Here is an 8,104-nt window from a genome sequence, read left to right on the forward strand (position 1 = left end):
TGTGATAATTGATATTAACATTTTGGTTTATAGTCATATATATTTTAATAAAATTATTCTGATTTTAGTTAATATTATATTAACACCTTTACATTACTAAATGTCTATCTAAAGCATCTTTTTAAAGAATGCATAATATTCTATCATATTCTATTATTCCATAATTTATTTATTGATTTCCCTATCACTAGACATGCTTCTTATTCTCAAAAATATTTCTAAATGATCTTCTTATTCTTAATGAAATGAAATGTTCATTTTTTATAGTTTGCTTATTATTTGAAACTTTCTTAAATAATTTAATAAATTAAATAAAATTACCAAAGCAATAATTCTAATTAACTTTTTTCCTCTTTCCAACTTAACTCCAGGCTGACATCATGACACTTCATAGAGCTTGTCATCATGAAATAGCTCCTCCCCCAATAAATCTCTCTCTCACACACACACACTCACAATTCTTTACCTCTTTGGAATGACTCACTTATTTCAAATGTACCTTCTTTTTCTAGCTCTCACACTTTTTTCATGCACCTTTCCCACATCAAATCTACAGTGAAGGATGAATTGAATATTATCATTCTTGGGATAATGCTTATTAGTTGTATTGATATAATCTTGAGAAAATGACTTAACCTTTCTGAGCCTCAATTTCCTGATCTGTGTAATGGAAATATAATAACTACCCCATTAGATTTTTGTGAGGACAAATGGCACAAGATTATAACATACCACACTCTGTTGGTATATAAGAGAACACCTAATAAATGTACTTTCTTTTTTTCTCTTTCTTCCCTGTACTTAAGCTCTTGGACAGCCCCTAAACTGGAGCTTTGCAGCACATTACTGAGACTTCACCTGCATGTTGCAGTGAGACTTTTCATAGCCAGGTACATGTGGCTATTAAATAACTAACATGTAGAGATACAGAGACATTATTTATACCTTATTTCTAAATACTTTACTATATAATTCAATGAAATAGTCATTTATTTCTGTTTTTTTTTAATGGAAACTTGTGTTTTATGCATGTAAAGTGCCTAATAATGAGAAACAATAATCCTTCATAAAGGCATGAAATTTGTTCAAGTGTTTTCTGAGAACCACACTGTGCTGAGCACTGATCTAATGTCTAGGAGCACATGCAAGCCCTTTCTTTAGAGACGATACAGAGGAGTAAAACAGGTTCAAGAAGAGGTGCTTGCAACACAGTGTTAACCAGAGCTGAGGAAGCACATTCAAGGAGCCCCATGATTTGGGAGGAAATGAACTGGACTAGATTTTTTGGGGAAAATTATCTTTGCTGAAATTGAAGGTAAGTAGAAATTTTCCTTCATATGGAAGCATGAATATTAGGACACTTTTCTAATTTACCCAAGTTTAAAGAGAAAGAGTATGTTTTGTTTTGTTTAGTTTGGCTTGGTTTTTCCCCCTAAAGCACAAATAGCTTAACTCAGTCTATCTGAATGGATTTCTTTTCCTGGGACCTGAAGTAACCTTGACTGATGAAAAAAAGAACACAGCCACACTGGATTATCTATTTAGTAGTCTACTTTTAGTCTTGCTCTGTCAGCTCTCTCTAAATCTTTATAATCCTGTTTAAACTGCCTCTAACTACAGCTAGTGCTCAACTTACGACCACAATTGGTTCCGACAGACCACGATTTGGTCATAAGTTGAATAGGCTATATATACTGTGAAATGATGTTATAAAAATCTTAAAGTCATATTTTATTATAATTTTCTTTCATTATTGTTATATATCATAATTTTCTTTGAAATGGTGCATGTGGAGATGGTAGTGCTGCCGGAAACTGGTCCGCACTGTCGTACGCCCAGCTGGGCAACGCTTGCACTGCCAGAGGTGGAGCAGTCGTGGCTAGCGATTGTGGTCGTAAAGTCCAATGGTCGTAAGTTGCATAGGTTGTAAGTCGATCAATACCTGTATAGATACTCATTTGCATGACATTTACTCTTGCATTTTCATTTCAAAAACCATGTGATTTGAGAGATTTTGGCTCTTGGCCCTAAATTGTTAAAAATTTGATAGTCTTCTTTCAACATACCAAGACATTCAGCCAGACTGGTGAATGATGTCTCCTCAGGATTTATACCATAATAATTAAATGTCTTATGATTAATAGCATAATGCCTGGCACTTCTGCAGGAACTGTTGTTGTATGGCCAGTAGCCACCACCATCACAGCCAGGCATGTGCAGGTCCCATTAGATTCGGACAGATGGTAGAGAAACAGCAAAGCCAGAAATTGGTGGGCCATTGCTTTATTCTAGCCTTGCGACAGGTATTCGAGAAACACACAGGACACCAAAACCCATTCACATTTTTTCCAGTTTGACAACTAGGAGAATCTTTTCTGATATTTCCTAGAATCAAAGGCCCCCACCAGCTCAGTTACCTCTGGTTCCCCATCTGCACACCTTCTCCCTTCTCATCTCTGCACAAACTGGCTTCTCCTTCAGCACCCTGCCATCTTGACTGCTTCTTCTTCTCCTTCTTCCTCACAAACTTTTTGGCACAAAAACTCCTCCTCCAACAACATTAGTATAACAATGTCCCTTCTCAAGCAAGAAGGTAATTAGCAGCCTCACCTGGGCAGCACCATTCACATAGGCAGTGGGTGTTTTTAACAATAAAAGTGAGCAAACCCATATAACACAAATTTTACAAACTTATTTGCCCAACAGTTGTCCTTGTTGTATTTCTAGTGTTTAATTCAATGCCATGCATAGTTATTGATTCAACAAATACACTGCTCAAAAAAATTAGGGGATATTTCAAAATGAATATGAAGCAATAAAACTTCCCCTAATTTTTGTGAGCCTGTATTTATTAAGTGCCAGGCTCTCTTGTAAGCACTGGGAAATCAATAGTAAACAAAACTAAGTATCTGCCCTTCTGGAGTATGCATTCGAAAAGGGTATTAAAGACAAACTAAATATTAAACAAAAGTCAGATGGTGATTAGTAACATCATAACAAAAGTAACACAAGGAAATAAACAATGGTTTGGGAACAGAGCACAGCTGTTTTAGACAGGTATTCAGGAAAGGCCTCATCTAGTAAAGACCTGAGTATGGTAACAATTAGCCATGCCCACTTCAAGGGTAAGATCCTGCCTGGCAAGAACACATGTGCAAAGCCTAAAGCAGGGGTCGGGAACCTTTTTGGCTGAGAGAGCCATGAACACCACATATTTTTAAAATGTAATTCCGTGAGAGTCATACAATATGTTTAACACTAAATACAAGTAAATGTGTGCATTTTATGTAAGACCAACACTTTTAAAGTACAATAAGTCTCTGAATTATTTTTAATAATGTTGTTATGCCTTTACTAACCAATGATGAATAAAGTACTTCTTATCATTAATGAGACTTCTGGTGCTGCATGGTTTTGCTGATGGCTTTGTAGTCTGGTTGATATGTGGTGAGGTTAAGCTTCATGCAGGCGTTGAGACTTTCATCCGTTAAACGTGATCGTAGGTTGGTCTTAATATTCTTTAGATGTGAGAAAGACTGCTCACATGCATATGTAGAGCCAAACTGTCAGTACAGCAATACTCACATGCTGCAGTGTGTGTTATGTGATGGGAAGCGCGTTCCAAGTTTTGACAATCAGCTGGTCCGCGGGTTGAAGTTTTTTCAATTCTCCCCACTTGTGTTTGCTTACCAACTCTGCTTGCTGTCGTGCAAGTCTTTCCAAATATTCATTCAGTGACTTGAACTTATTCATCCACATGTCTGAGGCCTTCAGGTCAGCAGCTGGTAGCTCAAAATCTCTGGCAGAGACACTGGGGATATAACTCAAGTCAGTGCTGTCCACTGCACACTCATGTGGATAGGTGATGAACTTAAAAAGACGAGTGCGCTCACAAAATTCTCCAAAGCGCGCTTTGAATGACTGCAGGAGATTAGATATGAAGCCCGCTAGCTGCTGGAGATCAAGATGTTGAGCAGGGTCACTTGCTGTGCATGCATCTTTAAACTCTTCCAGTTTTTCAAAGTGTAGTAAATGGCCTGTTTCAATGTTGGCAATAAGAGTTCCAGCTTGTTTTCAACTGCTTGTTGAAGGGATAAGACTGTCTTTCCAATGCCTTGCATTTTCATACTGAGCTGGTTCAGATGTTCAGTCATGTCATGAGATAGTAGAACTTTAGGAGCCACTCAGTGTTAGCTAACTTAGGATTCTTGATGTGTTTCATTTCAAGAAAAGTCCAGATTTTGCTCAGACAAGCCACGAAACAGCTGAGCACCTTCCCTCTTGATAACCAACACACATTGCTGTGCAGAAACAGACCAGGATAATTATTCCCAACTTCATCCAGCAGTGTTTTAAACTGGCAATCATTTAAAGCTCGAGCAACAATAAAGTTGGCCACCTGAATGACCAGCGACATCACCTCACCAAGTTGCTCACCACACATCTGAGCACAAAGCGCCTCCTGATATAGGATGCAGTGAAAACTAAGGATGGGTCTCTTTTCATGTTCACAAAATTGCGCTACGAATCTTCTGTTTTCCCCCACCATGCATGGAGCACCATCAGTACACACCGAAAAAGTTTATCCATCGGTAGATTTTTTTTCTTTAGCGAACTCAGTAAAAGACTTGAATAAATCCTCCCCTCTTTTTGTCTCTTTCATAGGCAAAACAGCAAGACTTTCCTCATGAAGAGTGTCACCCACAGCATACGTTGCAATCACGCTGAACTGGGATAAATGGTTTACGTCTGTTGACTCATCCAAAGCAAGAGAAAAGAATGGTGCTGCATTTATGTCCTTCACTTGTGTTGCCTCAATTTTATTTGCCATCGTGATGGTACGATCGTGAACAGTACTTGCCGACAGAGGCATATCTTTTATTCATTTGATTATCTTGTCTTTATCCAAAAAGTCATCAAAAAGTTCACTGGCAACATCAAGCATGAATGTTTTGGCATACTCCCCATCTGTGAATGGCTTTCCGTTTCTCATAATTGCTAAAGCACCAGTAAGGCTAGCCAAATTTCAGTCACCTTGTTGGGTGCAAACACGAAGTTGCTGCTTGACTAGCTTACACTCTGCATAGTAGCTCTTGACATGCTTTCTTTCTGCTGTCCCCCGCTGGATATTTTGATGCAAATGTAGTATAGAGTGTGTCGGGGTGCCACTTTATATTTGACCGTTTCATCGATGCAATTTTATCATTGCATATTAGACACACTAAAAAACCTGCTTTCTCCACAAAGGTGAATTCCTCTGTCCATTCCTGCTGAAAAGTACGATACTCCTCATCTTTTTTTCTTTTAGCCATCTTCTTCATCAAAAGGATTTCTGCAATTACCTAGCTGACTACTTGATTAAAAGGAGGGAAGTTTATTTCCTGACTTCACAACAACCCATGTACATTACAAATTATCCAATAAAAATTTGGTGTTGTCCCAGAGGATAGCTGTAATTGGCTCCAGCCACCCGCAACCATGAACATGAGCGGTAGGAAATGAATGGATTGTAATACATGAGAATGTTTTATATTTTTAACATTATTATTATTTTTAAGACTTTTTAAATGTTTTTTTTTTGTATTTTTCTGAAACTGGAAATAGGGAGAAACAGTCAGACAGACTCCCGCATGCACCCGACCGGGATCCACCCGGCACGCCCACCAGGGGCGATGCTCTGCCCACCAGGGGGCGATGCTCTGCCCCTCCCGGGCGTCGCTCTGCTGCGACCAGAGCCACTCTAGTGCCTGGGGCAGAGGCCAAGGAGCCATTCCCAGCGCCCGGGCCATCTTTGCTCCAATGGAGCCTTGGCTACGGGAGGGGAAGAGAGAGACAGAGAGAAAGGAGGGGGGGTGGAGAAGCAAATGGGCGCTTCTCCTATGTGCCCTGGCCGGGAATCGAACCCGGGTCTCCTGCACACGAGGCCAATGCTCTACCGCTGAGCCAACCGGCCAGGGCCCGTTATTATTATTTTTATTAAAGATTTGTCTGCGAGCAAGATGCAGCCATCAAAAGAGCCACATCTGGCTCATGAGCCATAGGTTTCCAACCCCTGGCCTAAAGATAGGACTGTGCTTGGAGCAGTAAAAGAACTGCAAGGAAGCCAAGTGGATAAGTTAGAGAAAGCAAGAGGAGGAGAAGAAGGGAGAATTAAGATCTTGAAAAATAGATCAGGTAGAGAACAATTAGAAGGCTATTACAGTAATTCAGTGTGGGGTGACAGTGGTTCTGACCAGGATAGCAAAAGTGGAGCTGGTGAGAAGGGGATATATTTTTAAGATAGAAGCACTAAGATTTGCTGATTGATTGGATGTGGGGTGTGAGTAAAAAAGTGGAGATAAAGATGACTTCAGATTTTTTGACTGAAGCAACTAAGTAAGAGGTTGCAACTTCCTCAGTGTTGGGTAAATACAGGTATTGATCAACTTACAACCTATGCAACTTATGACCATTCAACTTTACGACCACAATCGTTAGCCACGACTGCTCCGCATCTGGCAGCCCAAGTGTTGCCCAGCTAGGCGTACAACAGTGCGGACCAGCTTCCGGCAGCACTACCATCTCCACATGCACCATTTCAACTGTTATCCCAGACTTGGTACAGCAATTTGTGTTTTGTGTCTTGGATATTTTTCATAAACCCCTCCCAAGATGTCTACCAAGAGGAAATTGTCTTTGTCTTTGACTTAAAAAATTTTGTAACATCATTTCACAGTACTGTACATATAGTCTACTCAACTTACGACCAAATCATGTTACGACCATTCTATTGGAACCAAGCATGGTCGTAAGTCGAGCACTAGCTATAAATGTTTTATAAGTTTGCTCGCTTGTATTGGGGAAGTGCCATGTGTGTATAGTCTATGGAAGGCTGTGGGTGCTTGCTCTCAGGGAAGCAGATTGCAAATTGCAGACTGACTTCCTGCTTGGGAGGGGCTGTATGGCCGGTAGTCATGCCGTAATGGCCATACGCATGCAGTTTCCCATCTGCACACCTTCTCACTTCTCTGCCAACATGGCTTCTTCCTCAGCACCCTCCATTCTCTTTGTTTTCACTCTGCAAACATGGTTTCTTTCTCTTTCCCTGCCAACATGGCTTCTTTTTCAGCACTCTGCGTTCTCTTTGCTCTCTCTGCTACTCTCTGCAAATGTGGCTTCTTTCTGTTTTCCTCTTCTCCTTCTCTGCTCTTTTCAAAACTTTCTGGTGCAAAAACCTCTCCTCCAGCAAACAACAACAAAACAATGGCCCTTCCCAAGCAGGAAGGTAATTTGTAATTTCACAGACCACATATACCTGGCACTGCCCAGCCCCCAGTGCAAATTATAAGTGAGCAAACATAAAAATCATAATTTACTAAGATGACCAACTTTTTTACAAAGAAAAGGAGGACAAAAATAAATTAAAGAAAACAATATCATAAATAAAAGAAACATTTTATTCACTGCAACAATAATATACTATAATATGATAAATGCATAATAAAAATATTTATAATATTTATATTGTAATTATGCTTACATGCCTATTAATTTTTAATAATAACTGTAGGTAAAAAGTACTCATTTAGATACAAATACATCATATCACACACAATGGATCAACTCTGCATCGATCAAATATGGACATTTACTGATTAGTCTTCCAATATCAACAAGGAGGACATTTTTCGAGGGAGGACAGAACTTACAAAAGGACTCTCCTCCCTTAAAGGAGGATGATTGGTCACCTTGATTTTACAAATTATTTGACCAACAGTGCAATTGTTTGCTGAAGAAGGGTTTTTTTCCCCAGCCTGTTTTGCTGGGCAGAGGAGTGCAGAGAGAGAGAGAGAGAGAGAGAGAGAGGGAAAGAGATGAGGGGTTTGGGGGCCCTGCTGAAGCTGGTAGGGCCTATAAGTCCTACGTGCTGAGGGGGTTGGGAGCCCTGAGAGAAAAGGAAGCAGTCTTCCCTGCTTGTATGCTCTAATGAACGGAATGACCCACCATTTTCTGGCTCCACTGTTCTTTTACCATCTGCCCGAATCCAATGAGAACCTGCACAGCCATGGCAGGGGGCCTCTGGCTTTGCAATCTCCAAAATTAATGTGAACTCATGACAGTCTAT

The 8,104-nt window shown here is 40.0% G+C and overlaps 1 non-coding gene across 1 annotated transcript; it reads right to left on the reverse strand.

Annotated features, from left to right (window-relative positions):
- Nucleotides 1-5,882: 5,882 nt before the first annotated feature.
- Nucleotides 5,883-5,958, reverse strand: TRNAT-CGU (transfer RNA threonine (anticodon CGU)). The gene has a single exon. It is a non-coding gene; the product is annotated as a tRNA-Thr (tRNA).
- Between the last annotated feature and the right edge of the window lie 2,146 nt (nucleotides 5,959-8,104).

Source organism: Saccopteryx leptura, chromosome 5, assembly GCF_036850995.1.
Source record: "Saccopteryx leptura isolate mSacLep1 chromosome 5, mSacLep1_pri_phased_curated, whole genome shotgun sequence".
Taxonomy (NCBI): domain Eukaryota; kingdom Metazoa; phylum Chordata; class Mammalia; order Chiroptera; family Emballonuridae; genus Saccopteryx; species Saccopteryx leptura.